The sequence below is a fragment of the Triticum aestivum genome, chromosome 1D (assembly GCF_018294505.1).
Source record: "Triticum aestivum cultivar Chinese Spring chromosome 1D, IWGSC CS RefSeq v2.1, whole genome shotgun sequence".
NCBI lineage: Eukaryota > Viridiplantae > Streptophyta > Magnoliopsida > Poales > Poaceae > Triticum > Triticum aestivum.
The window spans coordinates 46,241,145-46,258,931 of NC_057796.1; positions in this window are offsets into that span (position 1 = coordinate 46,241,145).

Consider the following 17,787-nt stretch of genomic DNA (forward strand, 5'->3'; position numbering starts at 1 on the left):
AGTAATTTAATGTGGAAACCATTTATAGTATTCGAGTCTCTTATGATACTCCCACTATTCCGAAAGAGAAGAAATTTGCTTATGTGGAGAGTAATAAAAATTCTATGCTAGTAGATCATGAAAAGAATGCTTTATGTGCTGGTTATATGGTTGAATTCATTCATGATGCTACTGAAAATTATTATGAGAGAGGATCATATGCTTCTACATATTGCAATAATATCAAGTTTCCTCTCTATGTGCTTAAAATCTTGAAGTTATGCTTGTTTTACCTTCCTATGCAAGTTGATTCTTGTTCCCATAAGTTGTTTGCTAAAAAAATCCCTATGCATAGGAAGTGGGCTAGACTTAAATGTGCTACTCATATTCTTCATGATGCTCTCTTTATGTTTTAATTCTTATCTTTTATGTGAGCATCATTGAAATCATCATGCCTAGCTAGGGGCGTTAAAAGTTAGCGCTTGTTGGGAGACAACCCAATTTTATTTTTGTTTCTTGCTTTTTGGTTCTGTTTAGTAATAAATAAATCATCTAGCCTCTGGTTAGATGTGGTTTTATGTTTTAATTAGTGTTTGTGCCAAGTAAGACCTATAGGATCTTCTTGGATGATAATTATTTGATCTTGCTGAAAAAGACAGAAACTTTCTGCTCACGAAAACAATTGTTAAAAAACATCAGAAAGTGGTAAAATACTGATTCCAATTGAAGTAGATCAATAATCAAATTATCTAGGTCGTCCTATTTTGGAAGATTTTTCTGAGTTCCAGAAGTTTGCGTTTGATACAGATTACTACAGACTGTTCTGTTTTTGACAGATTCTGTTTTCTATGTGTTGTTTGCTTATTTTGATGAATCTATGAGTAGTATCGGAGGGTATGAACCATAGAGAAGTTGGAATACAGTAGTTTTAACACCAATATAAATAAAGAATGAGTTGATTACAGTACCTTATTATGGTGATTTGCTTTCTTATACTAACGGAGCTTACGAGTTTTTTGTTGAGTTTTGTGTTGTGAAGTTTTCAAGTTTTGGATAAAGATTCGATGGACTATGGAATAAGGAGTGGCAAGAGCCTAAGCTTGGGGATGCCCAAGGCACCCCAAGGTAATATTCAAGGACAACCAAGAGCCTAAGCTTGGGGATGCCCCAGAAGGCATCCCCTCTTTCGTCTTCGTTCATCGGTAACTTTACTTGGAGCTACATTTTTATTCACCACATGATATGTGTTTTGCTGGGAGCGTCATTTTATTTTATTTTATTTTGCTTGCTGTTTGAATAATATACCAAGATCTGAAATTCTTAAATGTTAGAGAGTCTTCACATAGTTACATAATTATTCGACTACTCATTGATCTTCACTTATATCTTTCGGAGTAGTTTGTTTTTGCTCTAGTGCTTCACTTATATCCTTTTAGAGCACGGCAGTGGCTTTATTTTGAAGAAATAGATGAACTCTCATGCTTCACTTATATTATTTTGAGAGTATTTTAGAACAGCATGGTATTTGCTATGGTTATAAAATTGGTCCTAATATGATGGGCATCCAAGTTGGGTATAATAAAAACTATCATAAGAAGTGAATTGGATGCTATGATCGATTTGATGCTTGATAATTGTTTTGAGATATAAAGGTGGTAATGTTAGAGTCATGCTAGTTGAGTAGTTGTGAATTTGAGAAATACTTGTGTTGAGGTTTGCATGTCCCGTAGCATGCACGTATGGTAACCGTTGTGTGACAAATTTGAAGCATGAGGTGTTTCTTTGATTGTCTTCCTTATGAGTGGCGGTCGGGGACGAGCGATGGTCTTTTCCTACCAACAAGCCTCTAGCTCTTATCATAGGCCTGAACCACCTGAACCTCCAATTACCGTACCATTGGTACTGAATACGACCACCACTCACACCTATTCCAGACCTTTAAACCCCTGACCACCTAGACCTCTAGTAGCAAAGCAACTAAAAGACCCAATCACAAAAATAACCCTCTCTATCCCCCTCAAAACCTTGGCACGAACACTTGTTTCCAGCCACCTATGGCCTTCCTCACAGCTCAAAACATGATAATATCAGACCTAATCCTGCACCTCCACCACCACAACCAAGACCCAATTCAATACCATTAAAGGGAGTCATTGGGCACCGTAAGTAGTAATCGAGAACTTGATGAACATACCAACCAGTATGTGAATCCGTAAGTGGAGGTTTTTTAGGCTATATCTAGCTTTCCCTGCCGGTGAGCCTAGTCTTTCCATGATTTCAGTTTAGAAGGACTATCTGAATGCCATATACCAATCTCAATCCTCCAGCTAATAACCTATCACACACAGTGTGATATCTCCCTTTTCTCCATCTGCAGAAACTCCCTTCCCTATGTGACTTCAGCTTTCACCGGATGCGGAATTCTCGTTTTGTCCTTGGCTTATTCTTTCTCATGTCTCTATATAGGTATTCTTGTCTCTCTGCTCTGTTGAGCCTTGTTGCCATTTCTTATCTCCGGCTATGTGCCCAGCCCACCCGATCCTATTGACCAGTGATGTCTGACCGAAAGGGAAAGATTGGGGAGAATACCTTGAGCTTGCCTTTTCCTTGGATACTCAATGGATTTCCCACGGCATTAAGGATTTCCTGTTTCCCCGAGTCAATCTTCCAGTTCCGGTTCAATGAAGACTATGCTTACTTTCCTTTCTCTTACCGGTCTGTGTTCTATCACGGACCTGTATTCCGTTCCTCAAATCGAGACTTTCTTTTGGTATGATTTTGATACGAGTTTTCTATCAAAACTCTATGCCATCAATCACTATCCCCGGGGATAGAATCCAGCTCCCGGCGTACCTGATAACTATGCTCATATACGTCAATTCATGGAAGATGCTCAGGGGAACGAATCCATATAGGAAACCCCTCTAGGGGAAGGGACAACTGGTTAGTTTGTGTTAACATATCAAGGGATACCAATCATTGCCAGGTATGGTGGGAAAAAAGCAACCTATTGTATTTTCCTTACTCCAGTGGGCTTTAACTAGAACTGTTTACTTAGCTTGATCTTTGTGCTCTCGGCATAGGTAGGATGTATCTCTGGATTATCCATGGTATGCTTCCATTGTTGCACCTTAGCCCGGTATAGTAGAAGGCGATCCATGCTATTCATGAGTTGATAAGCTCCATTCCATCGATAGGGATCAACCCAGCTGCATGCTTTAAGATCCTAAGCTACACCACAGCTAAATCAACCAACATCAGGGATTCTAGCTCAAGATCCACTTAACCACTGGTTTTTGGTTCCAGTGGCAACTGAACAGTTTTCCATACCATTTGTGTTTTACCACCCGGTATGGAGCCATCTTACGTTTTGTCGGCTGCTCTTTGCCTGAGTGCGTGGGACCCACTCATAAGGTTTGTTGGACCCGGCTAAGCCCCCTCCCGGTAGGGCTAGAGCGACAGCAAAGAAATGGTCTTCTTAGGTTTGGAAATTATACTACCTCCTGTCGAAGAGCCGTCCATCTACTTACTGCCTGCGACCGCCTTCTTGTCGCCCGCCTTTGTCTCTCCCCTCTTAGTGAACCCACTATCTTTAGTAAAGCGGTTTGTAATCCGTTCACTTCTTGACTTTCCATGGGTTTCTTAGAGAGCAGGTGGTTTTTGGTTCCCCACATTTGTCTACCCCTTCTGTTCTGAGACGTGACTTTTCGTCATCCCTCCATTAAATAAGATCCCTCACTTATAGCTCGACGGGCCCGCACGTGGACGGGGCATACAAATTCTTTTTATAGCGGGATCGTAACATCCTCTTAGTTTTGTCTACACTGGACAAACACGTGTTCCTCAACCCTAGGTAGGGCGTGACTAGGACACACCTAGCCACTCGAGCCAGACTATTGTCTACCTGAATAGCTTTTCGTTTGCCATTAACTGATCACCAATGTTGCGTAATGGTCACTTAAATACAGGGAAAGGTTAGAGGAGCATGTCCTTTCTTTCCTTTCGGTTTGGAAACCTCGACCTCCCTCTCTTCACTGATTGTTAGCATGCGTTTCTCCGCTCTTGCTTCTTTATGAAAGCAACACGGAAACGCACCAATCAGTGCTTGACACCCCCCAGTAGGCCCCCTCAAGGGGGACGGACACCTCTACTGGGATGAAAGGAAGGTCGGTGGATTAGATCATGAATATTGTTTATTTCCTTTCATACCCAGGAGGTGAGGTAGAGATGGAGGGCGGCCCTCGGGGGGAGGGCCCAATTAGCATGTCTCATTGGCAAGAGACATGCACTAACAAGCCTAGTGCATAAAGGGAGCCCACCTCTAAGGGAGGTCCCTTTACATCAGAGGAAGACATACGAATCTTACCCCCTACGAGTCCGGTCTCCGGGGGCGCTTTATCCAATACCAGGTACCTATTTCCAGAGGTACCGATCTTCAAGGTACCCATTCCAAAGGTACCGAGCCTTTGAAATCATGCTTTGCTATTAAGGGGAATTCCTCCTAACGTCGGAAACTCTATTTATTTGGGATCGGTCTCCTCGATCGTTCCCTCAAGTGATCGGTCACTCCTCGTCAACCTTGAATAAGACCGACATTATGAACTACCATCCACTTTCTCAGTAGTTTGAAAAGTGGCAAACCAGCCAATGTCACTTTTTTAGAAGTTGGAAACAAGCCAATGTTACTTTTTCAGAAGTTGTTGTGACCCATGTGAAAAGGCATATGGTGATCACTGAACCTTTTGATAGCGATGAGTTGCTGCTGAAGACTCTTGGTTTTCTTGAAACTTGGTACTGGCTGCATTTGGTTCGCTGAACCATCTAACGGGACCAAGGATAAGAGAAAGAGCAATGGAATCAGACTAGGGCGCCGTGGACTGGCCTACTGGTAGTTGAAAGGCGTGAAAATTCACTTCCGACTAAGTGTGTCACAGGAAAGGACCTCTTCCAAAATTCATGGACCTAAAATGGAACATGAAATGGAACAGGCGCCTGTGGCCCGGAAGACTGGTATCATAGCCTTGATAATGAACGGGGACCCATGCGAACTTAGTTAAGAGGAAGTTGAACAAGCTTGCCCCAACCGGCGGACGAAGAAAAAACCGACCAGAACCCACTTCTGGAGGACTGTCCGGAGAGGAAGAAGCAACAAACTCACTTCATACTAGCATCGAAAGACAAGAAGGCAGTGATCTGGTAGCGTCCTATGTTTAAAGCTGAACATGCACGGGCGTTATCGGGTCTCATTAGTACGTGACCCGCGCCATACCGAAGTTGACGCCGGCTCCATACTGGGTATGGGGAGTCTGATCCCAGGATCGGATCTCTCTCATGACTATGGATGGAAATTCATTATGCACCTGTCCATGCCAAATGCAATATTTTGGCGTGTTCAGTTAAGTAATGCCCCTTGTGGGAAACTATATTCAAGAACTAATCCATTCGACCCGACGAGGGTCGAAGCCACTGATCGAGTGCTTCTACTTGGTCATCATAGACCAGCAAATCCATTTGAGAGCTGTCTTTCTTTGATGGTAGTGTCCTTTCTTCACGCTCACAATCTCTGCAGAGCTTAACAAGATAATCCACGCCAACAACCAAAGCCAACAAGCCTTCGCTCAGAAGCTCTTTCTTCATCTAAGCTTTTAGTAACATTAGCTGTCATCAATAGGGTGGAATACATTAACTAGTAGAAACCTTGCTTCAAGGTAGATTCTTACATGTTTGGAGTTTTGTCTGGATCCAGGTACCTCAACTATTGGCCTTACATGGCCTGACATGGGTATTCCTGTTGGAGATCATTGCAGAAATTAAAAAATTTCTACGCGTCACCAAGAACAATCTATGGAGTCTTCAAGCAATGAGAGGGAAAAGAGTGCATCTACATACCCTTGTAGATCGCGAGCGGAAGCGTTCAAGTGAACAGGGTTGATGGAGTCGTACTCGTCGTGATCCAAATCACCGATGACCGAGCGCCGAACGGACGGCACCTCCGCGTTCAAGACACGTACGGTTGGGGAAGACGTCTCCTCCTTCTTGATCCAGCAAGGGCGAGGGAGAGGTTGATAGATATCCAGCAGCACGACGGCGTGGTGGTGGAAGCAGCGGGGATCTCGGCAGGGCTTCGCCAAGCTCAGCGAGAGGGAGAGGTGTCACGGGAGGGAGAGGGAGGCACCAGGGGCTTGGGTGCGGCTGCCCTCCCTCCCCCCCTCTTTATATAGGGCCCCTGGGGGGGCGCCGGCCCTAGGAGATCCAATCTCCAGGGGGGGCGGCGGCCAAGGGGGTGGCTTGCCCCCCAAGCCAAGTGGGGCGCCCCCACCCCTAGGGTTTCCAACCCTAGGCGCAGGGGAAGGCCCAAGGGGGGCGCACCAGCCCACCAGGGGCTGGTTCCCCTCACACTTCAGCCCATGGGGCCCTCCGGGATAGGTGGCCCCACCCGGTGGACCCCCGGGACCCTTCCGGTGGTCCCGGTACAATACGAGTGACTCCCGAAACTTTCCCGGTGGCCGAAACTTGACTTCCTATAAACAATTCTTCACCTCCGGACCATTCCGGAACTCCTCGTGATGTCCGGGATCTCATCCGGGACTCCGAACAACTTTAGGATTTCCGCATACTAATATCTCTACAACCCTAGCGTCACTGAACTTTAAGTGTGTAGACCCTACGGGTTCAGGAGACATGCAGACATGACCGAGACGACTCTCCGGTCAATAACCAACAACGGGATCTGGATACCCATGTTGGCTCCCACATGTTCCACGATGATCTCATCGGATGAACCACGATGTCGAGGATTCAATCAATCCCGTATACAATTCCCTTTGTCAATCGGTACGTTACTTGCCCGAGATTCGATCGTCGGTATCCCAATACCTTGTTCAATCTCGTTACCGGCAAGTCACTTTACTCGTACCGTAATACATGATCCCGTGACCAAACACCTGGTCACATTGAGCTCATTATGATGATGCATTACCGAGTGGGCCCAGAGATACCTCTCCGTCATACGGAGTGACAAATCCCAGTCTCGATCCGTGCCAACCCAACAGACACTTTCGGAGATACCCGTAGTGCACCTTTATAGCCACCCAGTTATGTTGTGACGTTTGGCACACCCAAAGCACTCCTATGGTATCCGGGAGTTGCACAATCTCATGATCTAAGGAAATGATACTTGACATTTGGAAAAGCTCTAGCAAACGAACTACATGATCTTGTGCTATGCTTAGGATTGGGTCTTGTCCATCACATTATTCTCCTAATGATGTGATCCCGTTATCAATGACATCCAATGTCCATAGTCAGGAAACCATGACTATCTGTTGATCAACGAACTAGTCAACTAGAGGCTCACTAGGGACATGTTGTGGTCTATGTATTCACACATCTATTACGATTTCCGGATAACACAATTATAGCATGAACAATAGACAATTATCATGAACAAGGAAATATAATAATAACCATTTTATTATTGCCTCTAGGGCATATTTCCAACAGTCTCCCACTTGCACTAGAGTCAATAATCTAGTTACATTGTGATGAATCGAACACCCATAGAGTTCTGGTGTTGATCATGTTTTGCTCTAGGGAGAGGTTTAGTCAACGGATCTGCTACATTCAGGTCCGTATGTACTTTACAAATATCTATGTCTCCATTTTGAACATTTTCACGAATGGAGTTGAAGCGACGCTTGATATGCCTGGTCTTCCTATGAAACCTGGGCTCCTTGGCAAGGGCAATAGCTCCAGTGTTGTCACAGAAGAGAGTCATCGGGCCCGACGCATTGGGAATAACTCCTAGGTCGGTAATGAACTCCTTCACCCAGATTGCTTCTTGTGCTGCCTCTGAGGCCGCCATGTATTTCGCTTCACATGTAGATCCCGCCACAATGCTTTCCTTGCAACTGCACCAGCTTACTGCCCCACCATTCAAAATATACGCGTATCCGGTTTGTGACTTAGATTCATCCAGATCTATGTCGAAGCTAGCATCGACGTAACCCTTTACGACGAGCTCTTCGTCACCTCCATAAACGAGAAACATATCCTTAGTCCTCTTCAGGTACTTCAGGATATTCTTGACCGCTGTCCAGTGTTCCATGCCGGGATTACTTTGGTACCTTCCTACCAAACTTACGGCAAGGTTTACATCAGGTCTGGTACACAGCATGGCATACATAATAGACCCTATGGCCGAGGCATAGGGGACGACACTCATCTTTTCTCTATCTTCTGCCGTGGTCGGGCATTGAGTCGTGCTCAATTGCACACCTTGCAATACAGGCAAGAACCCCTTCTTGGACTGATCCATATTGAACTTCTTCAATATCTTGTCAAGGTACGTACTTTGTGAAAGACCAATGAGGCGTCTTGATCTATCTCTATAGATCTTGATGCCTAATATATAAGCGGCTTCTCCAAGGTCCTTCATTGAAAAACACTTGTTCAAGTAGGCCTTTATGCTTCCCAAGAATTCTATATCATTTCCCATCAACAGTATGTCATCCACATATAATATGAGAAATGCTACAGAGCTCCCACTCACTTTCTTGTAAACACAGGCTTCTCCATAAGTCTGTGTAAACCCAAACGCTTTGATCATCTCATCAAATTGAATGTTCCAACTCCGAGATGCTTGCACCAGCCCATAGATGGAGCCCTGGAGCTTGCATACCTTGTTAGCATACTTAGGATCGACAAAACCTTCCGGCTGCATCATATACAATTCTTCCTTAAGAAAGCCGTTAAGGAATGCCGTTTTGACGTCCATTTGCCATATCTCATAATCATAGAATGCGGCAATTGCTAACATGATTCGGACGGACTTCAGCTTTGCTACGGGTGAGAAAGTCTCATCGTAGTCAACCCCTTGAACTTGTCGATAACCCTTAGCGACAAGTCGAGCCTTATAGATGGTCACATTACCATCCGCGTCTGTCTTCTTCTTAAAGATCCATTTATTTTCTATGGCTCGCCGATCATCGGGCAAGTCAGTCAAAGTCCATACTTTGTTTTCATGCATGGATCCTATCTCGGATTTCATGGCTTCTAGCCATTTGTCGGAATCTGGGCCCGCCATTGCTTCTTCATAGTTTGAAGGTTCACCGTTGTCTAACAACATGATTTCCAGGACAGGGTTGCCATACCACTCTGGTGTGGAACATGTCCTCGTGGACCTACGAAGTTCAGTAGTAACTTGATCCGAAGTACCTTGATGATCATCATTAACTTCCTCTCTAGTCAGTGCAGGCACCACAGGAACATCTTCCTGAGCTGCGCTACTTTCCGGTTCAAGAGGTAGTACTTCATCAAGTTCCACTTTCCTCCCGCTTACTTCTTTCGAGAGAAACTCTTTCTCCAGAAAGGACCCGTTCTTGGCAACAAAGATCTTGCCTTCGGATCTGAGGTAGAAGGTATACCCAATGGTTTCCTTAGGGTATCCTATGAAGACGCATTTTTCCGACTTGGGTTTGAGCTTTTCAGGTTGAAGTTTCTTGACATAAGCATCGCATCCCCAAACTTTTAGAAACGACAGCTTAGGTTTCTTCCCAAACCATAATTCATACGGTGTCGTCTCAACGGATTTCGACGGAGCCCTATTTAAAGTGAATGCGGCAGTCTCTAAAGCTTAGCCCCAAAATGAGAGCGGTAGATCGGTAAGAGACATCATAGATCGCACCATATCCAATAGAGTGCAATTACGACGTTCGGACACACCATTTCTCTGAGGTGTTCCAGGCGGCGTGAGTTGTGAAACTATTCCACATTTCCTTAAGTGTGTGCCAAATTCGTGGCTCAAATATTCCCCTCCACGATCTGATCGTAAGAATTTTATTTTCCTGTCACGTTGATTCTTAACCTCACTCTGAAATTCCTTGAACTTTTCAAAGGTCTCAGACTTGTGTTTCATTAGGTAGACATACCCATATCTACTCAAGTCATCAGTGAGAGTGAGAACATAACGATAGCCACCGCGAGCCTCAACACTCATTGGACCGCAGACATCAGTATGTATGATTTCCAATAAGTTGGTTGCTCGCTCCATTGTTCCGGAGAACGGAGTCTTGGTCATCTTACCCATGAGGCACGGTTCGCACGTGTCGAATGATTCGTAATCAAGAGACTCTAAAAGTCCATCAGCATGGAGCTTCTTCATGCGCTTGACACCAATGTGACCAAGACGGCAGTGCCACAAGTATGTGGGACTATCATTATCAACCTTACATCTTTTGGTACTCACACTATGAATATGTGTACCACTACGTTCGAGATTCATTAAGAATAAACCATTAACCAGCGGGGCATGACCATAAAACATATCTCTCATATAAATAGAACAACCATTATTCTCGGATTTAAATGAGTAGCCATCTCGAATTAAACGAGATCCTGATACAATGTTCATGCTCAAAGCTGGCACTAAATAACAATTATTGAGGTTTAAAACTAATCCCGTAGGTCAATGTAGAGGTAGCGTGCCGACGATGATCACATCGACCTTGGAACCATTCCCGACGCGCATCGTCACCTCGTCCTTTGCCAGTCTCCGTTTATTCCGCAGCTCCTGCTTTGAGTTACAAATATGAGCAACCGCACCGGTATCAAATACCCAGGAGCTACTACGAGTGCTGGTAAGGTACACATCAATAACATGTATATCACATATACCTTTGGTGTTGCCGGCCTTCTTGTCCGCTAAGTACTTGGGGCAGTTCCGCTTCCAGTGACCAGTTCCCTTGCAATAAAAGCACTCAGTCTCAGGCTTGGGTCCATTCTTTGGCTTCTTCCCGGCAACTGGCTTACCGGGCGCGGCAACTCCCTTGCCGTCCTTCTTGAAGTTCTTCTTACCCTTGCCTTTCTTGAACTTAGTGGTTTTATTCACCATCAACACTTGATGTTCCTTTTTTGATCTCCACCTCCGCTGATTTCAGCATTGAATATACCTCAGGAATGGTCTTTTCCATCCCTTGCATATTTAAGTTCATCACAAAGCTCTTGTAGCTCGGTGGAAGCGACTGAAGGATTCTGTCAATGACCGCGTCATCCGGGAGATTAACTCCCAGCTGAGTCAAGCGGTTGTGTAACCCAGACATTTTGAGTATGTGCTCACTGACAGAACTATTTTCCTCCATCTTACAACTGAAGAACTTGTCGGAGACTTCATATGTCTCGACCCGGGCATGAGCTTGGAAAACCATTTTCAGCTCTTCGAACATCTCATATGCTCCGTGTTGCTCAAAACGCTTTTGGAGCCCCGGTTCTAAGTTGTAAAGCATGCCGCGCTGAATGAGGGAGTAATCATCAGCACGCTGCTGCCAAGCGTTCATAACGTCTTGGTTCTCTGGGATGGGTGCGTCACCTAGCGGTGCTTCTAGGACATAATCTTTCTTGGTAGCTATGAGGATGATCCTCAGGTTCCGGACCCAGTCCGTATAGTTGCTGCCATCATCTTTCAGCTTGGTTTTCTCTAGGAACGCGTTGAAGTTGAGGGCAACATTAGCGTGGGCCATTTGATCTACAAGACATATTGTAAAGATTTTAGACTAAGTTCATGATAATTAAGTTCATCTAATCAAATTATTCAATGAACTCCCACTCAGATAGACATCCCTCTAGTCATCTAAGTGAAACATGATCCGAGTCAACTAGGCCGTGTCCGATCATCACGTGAGACGGACTAGTCAACATCGGTGAACATCTTCATGTTGATCGTATCTTCTATACGACTCATGCTCGACCTTTCGGTCTTCCGTGTTCCGAGGCCATGTCTGTACATGCTAGGCTCATCAAGTCAACCTAAGTGTATTGCGTGTGTAAATCTGGCTTACACCCGTTGTATTCGAACGTTAGAATCTATCACACCCGATTATCACGTGGTGCTTCGAAACAACGAACCTTCGCAACGGTGCACAGTTAGGGGGAACACTTTCTTGAAAATATTGCGAGGGATCATCTTATTTAAGCTACCGTCGTTCTAAGCAAATAAGATGTAAAACATGATAAACATCACATGCAATCAAATAGTGACATGATATGGCCAATATCATTTTGCTCCTTTTGATCTCCATCTTCGGGGCGCCATGATCATCGTCGTCACCGGCATGACACCATGATCTCCATCATCATGATCTCCATCATCGTGTCTTCATGAAGTTGTCTCGTCATTTATTACTTCTACTACTATGGCTAACGGTTTAGCAATAAAGTAAAGTAATTTATATGACGTTATATGTTGACACGCAGGTCATAAATAAATTAAGACAACTCCTATGGCTCCTGCCGGTTGTCATGCTTATCGAGATGCAAGTCGTGATTCCTATTACAAGAACATGATCAATCTCATACATCACATATATCATTCATCACATCCTTTTGGCCATATCACATCACACGACATATGCTGCAAAAACAAGTTAGACGTCCTCTAATTGTTGTTGCAAGTTTTTACGTGGCTGCTATAGGTTTCTTAGCAAGAACGTTTCTTACCTACGCCAAAACCACAGCGTGATATGCCAATTTCTATTTACCCTTCATCAGGACCCTTTTCATCGAATCTGATCCGACTAAAGTGGGAGAGACAGACACCCGCTAGCCACCTTATGCAACTAGTGCATGTCAGTCGGTGGAACCTGTCTCACGTAAGCGTACGTGTAAGGTCGGTTCGGGCCGCTTCATCCCACGATGCCGCCGAAACAAGATAAGACTAGTAGTGGCAAGAAAATTGACAACATCTACGCCCACAACAAGTTTGTGTTCTACTCGTGCATAGAAACTACGCATAGACCTAGCTCATGATGCCACTGTTGGAGATCGTTGCAGAAATTAAAAAAATTCTACGCATCACCAAGAACAATCTATGGAGTCTTCTAGCAACGAGAGGGAAAAGAGTGCATCTACATACCCTTGTAGATCGTGAGCAGAAGCGTTCAAGTGAACGGGGTTGATGGAGTCGTACTCGTCGTGATCCAAATCACCGATGACCGAGCGCCGAACGGACGGCACCTCCGCGTTCAACACACGTACGGTTGGGGAAGACGTCTCCTCCTTCTTGATCCAGCAAGGGGGAGGGAGAGGTTGATAGAGATCCAGCAGCACGACGGCGTGGTGGTGGAAGCAGCGGGGATCTCGGCAGGGCTTCGCCAAGCTCAGCGAGAGGGAGAGGTGTCACGGGAGGGAGAGGGAGGCGCCAGGGGCTTGGGTGCGGCTGCCCTCCCTCCCCCCCTCTTTATATAGGGCCCCTGGGGGCGCGGCGGCCCTAGGAGATCCAATCTCCAAGGGGGGGGCGGCGGCCAAGGGGGTGGCTTGCCCCCCAAGCCAAGTGGGGCGCCCCCCACCCCTAGGGTTTCCAACCCTAGGCGCAGGGGGAGGCCCAAGGGGGGCGCACCAGCCCACCAGGGGCTGGTTCCCCTCCCACATCAGCCCATGGGGCCCTCCGGGATAGGTGGCCCCACCCGGTGGACCCCCGGGACCCTTCCGGTGGTCCCGGTACAATACCGGTGACTCCCGAAACTTTCCCGGTGGCCGAAACTGGACTTCCTATATACAATTCTCCACCTTCGGACCATTCCGGAACTCCTCGTGACGTCCGGGATCTCATCCGGGACTCCGAACAACTTTCGGATTTCCGCATACTAATATCTCTACAACCCTAGCGTCACCGAACCTTAAGTGTGTAGACCCTACGGGTTCGGGAGACATGCAGACATGACCGAGATGACTCTCCGGTCAATAACCAAAAGCGGGATCTGGATACCCATGTTGGCTCCCACATGTTCCACGATGATCTCATCGGATGAACCACGATGTCGAGGATTCAATCAATCCCGTATACAATTCCCTTTGTCAATCGGTATGTTACTTGCCCGAGATTCGATCGTCGGTATCCCAATACCTTGTTCAATCTCGTTACCGGCAAGTCACTTTACTCGTACCGTAATGCATGATCCCGTGACCAAACACCTGGTCACATTGAGCTCATTATGATGGTGCATTACCGAGTGGGCCCAGAGATACCTCTCCGTCATACGGAGTGACAAATCCCAGTGTCGATTCGTGCCAACCCAACAGACACTTTCGGAGATACCCGTAGTGCACCTTTATAGCCACCCAGTTACGTTGTGACGTTTGGCACACCCAAAGCACTCCTATGGTATCCGGGAGTTGCACAATCTCATGATCTAAGGAAATGATACTTGACATTTGGAAAAGCTCTAGCAAACGAACTACACGATCTTGTGCTATGCTTAGGATTGGGTCTTGTCCATCACATTATTCTCCTAATGATGTGATCCCGTTATCAATGACATCCAATGTCCATAGTCAGGAAACCATGACTATCTGTTGATCAACGAACTAGTCAACTAGAGGCTCACTAGGGACATGTTGTGGTCTATGTATTCACACATGTATTACGATTTCCGGATAACACAATTATAGCATGAACAATAGACAATTATCATGAACAAGGAAATATAATAATAACCATTTTATTATTGCCTCTAGGGCATATTTCCAACAATTCCCTCTTTCTAGTCCCACTCTTCTCCAACAGAGCTCCCTCACTGAGCGAGCATTCAGCATTCCTAGTATGTTCCACTCATTCTACGCCAAGCACCCAATCACGGGATCAGAATCACACTCTAGATCATACCTTTCACGAAAGAAAAGGACAGGCAGCCACTGCTAAACCAAGATCTCCATCTCTTGACTCCGTCAATCAATCTTACCTTATAGGGCAGAAAGGTATATTTACCATACGAGATGTGTGCACCTACTAAAGGGAATAGAAAGATCTTGGGCACAAATACTCCACTTTTCACGAAAGACATAGATTCACCAATGATTGGTTGGACTAAATACTACATTTATTTGCTCAGAAGAAGGAAAGTTGGCTGTGAGAATGATTTCTCGTACGTAGTCTTTCCTAGGACCATTCCAACAGGATGCTCAGAGGTGGGTGGACAAAAAGCTCAAAAGGCATACTTCCTGCGCTTTCAGAGGATCTAAATCAGTCTTCATCCTTTCGCTTTTCAAAGCCCCTCGCAATAAATATGTAAATTCGTTTCGCAGAAATTCAGAGATTTTCGATCTCCTCGAAATAAAATGAGTTCGATCAGCAACACCGGTCTCAGCAGCACCAGGATAAAGACCTTCTTTTTACCCATAACCTTTCTCTGCAGCATTGGAACCAAGATCGGGCTTGGCATAGTTACGAGGTTCCCGTTCTATTTAACTAACACTAACTGAAGCTAACCGGAAGCTTTCTTCTCATGCGACTCTTGGATCGAAAAGAGGCTGCTGGACTGGACCACGGCTGAAACTGCCAGGCACGGACTAAAAGCTTTTATCAGGGATTCCCGAGTCAAACGACTACCATACATAGCATAGAGCTGGAAGCTGCACTAGTGTACAGAGAAGACTGGATGTGAACACGGGCGGACATTGGCTATGTATGGGGCACTCACTAATCACTATTAGCAGGAAAGAACTAGCAGAAAGAAAGATGAACGCACTTTCACTCCTTGCTCTTCAGCACGTACTCACACGAGGGACTCTCAAATCTCTATTTCAGACCATAATCTTTCTATCCCTTTACCGAAGTGATTGATAGCAGGGCTAAAAAATCATAGGGCTTCTTCTATTTTTAGTGTGAACTCACTTCTATTCTATATAAAGATAGGGGCTTCAGTACTTGGCTGACCGCCCGGTGGAAGACCTGATTCTACCACACAAGGGCAGCTTTCGTAATCCAGGATTATTTTCCTCATATGTAATTTCACCTCAATGTGGAAATGTCCGATCTTATTCCAAAATAGAAGGTCTTCATGAAGGTCTGTCTTGTTTCGGGAATATAGGTACCGAAGTTCAATAGCGGTAGGTACCAAGGAGAAGACGAGTCAGGGCCGATTGACAAGACTAGCTAGGCTGACCTTCCAGCCATACTCCATCCAATATCGAACGGAAGTGCTAAAGGTTTCATGTGATGCTGACCTCAATGAACCAGACCTCGAGAATTCGTTCATCCCTTCGCTCCGAGGATTGGTCGAGTACTTGGCCACATGCATGAGTAGGCCTGTTGCCGGGATGTCCCATTAAAAAGGCAGGTCCCATATTTGAAATACAAAAATAAGATCAGATAGCGCTCAAGAGGTTTTTCTCCATACGAGAAATCCTTCACTCGCAGGGAATTCAAATAGATGTGTTGAAGATCATCAAAGAAAGGAGAAGACTAAGCAGCTCAATAGGGTCTCGAGTACGACTGTAGTACCAAAGCTTGGTGCTTCTACCAGTCAAGCAATTACCACGGGTGGATATTCAATAGAAAGCCTACTTGAGTAGGTCAAACAACGGGGATCTCTCAGTTCCAATGGCTGGATCTCAGAATCACGTAGATGGGTAGAAGTAATGGGCAAACGCACCTAAGTTAGAGATTTCCACTACTACGGTAGTGATGGGGTGCCTGTTTACCTAAGTAGGCCTAGTTCTTTCTATAATGAGCATTCGCGTCCGGGGACTTTGATCCAACTTCAGCTGATGGGGAAACGGCAAGGGATGCACCGGTATCTGGACACGTGATGGACCCAGTAGTAAATATTCCTTTGTGGAAGGCTTTGGTTATACCTGGGTGGCAAAGCGAAGTTTCTGGTGGGTAGGTGTCTAAAACAACCCTCTGCAAGGAAGCACGCCCGTATCAATCCTTTAATCGGAGACTAGACTAGCGTTAGGAAGGACAAAGGAGACAGACAGAATTTACATCAGAAAAAAGGACTTTTTGAAGTTTGAGTGAGGATAATTGTCTTAAATTTCAGAGAATCGGCTGAAAAAACGCGGAATTGTCTTCGCCTTTGTAAGCGAAAATGTCCAGTAAAGCCTATCTCGCTTTTAGCCTTCATGGTGAATGGCCCACCCTTTCTTTGAACCTTGTCAATGATCGAACGAACTTACAAATATGAACTGAGTGCCATTTGATGAGTAAGATCGAACAAGGGAGAGGGATATGGAAAGGATGAAGTAATGAAAGAGGAAGTCATTGCTAGTAGTAACGACTTGTCACGATCCATTGGTTCATATAGAATCCATGTCCTAGGTCTATCAAAAAACATTCTTTTCGCTAAGCGTATATAATAAAATAGAGTGAAAGGGTCCACCCCAAAACCAAGGGGGTACTAACTAATAGCTGAGTCCTCTCCGAACCGCAGGAGATAGTTGCCCATCATACGGCTCACCAACTTCACTTGCCTCTAAGGGGGGCCCGCTCCGGGCAGGTTCGGATCACTTACTATACACGGCCCTACGAAGGGGTTAGGAGCGTTTTCAAGATGATTCTTTCCTTGTCGAGACGAAAAAGGAACCCATCTTTTCGATTGAAAAATGTGAGTCTGTTTTGCCCACTTTATCCATCCCCCTCTATCAAAATGATCAAAAAGGCATTTCAAATGCTTCTTATTCCCGTGTTTGATCTTATCCATCTCTGCCCCGCTTCCATGTGGGCAGAGACCCCTGTAGAGAATGAAGAGGAGCCAAGGATCTTACTCTCAAGAGTGCTTCGATAGGCTCCACTCTCTCCCCTGAATAAGTCAGGCTCCGTTAGCCTGGGCTGAGATGGGGATAACGAGTCGACAATTGAAGCCCCCAATGTTCTGCCAGACACTGGACAGGGGTAAGCTCTGTAAATGTGTAGAGCCAAGTGTAGTGTGGTGTAGTAGTAGGCACTTCTAGGCCCCTTCCCGGCTTCTGGATCACTCCAGTGCTTCGGGTACTACGGACCCTCTGCCATGCATTGCAGCAGAGCCGTTTCATGAG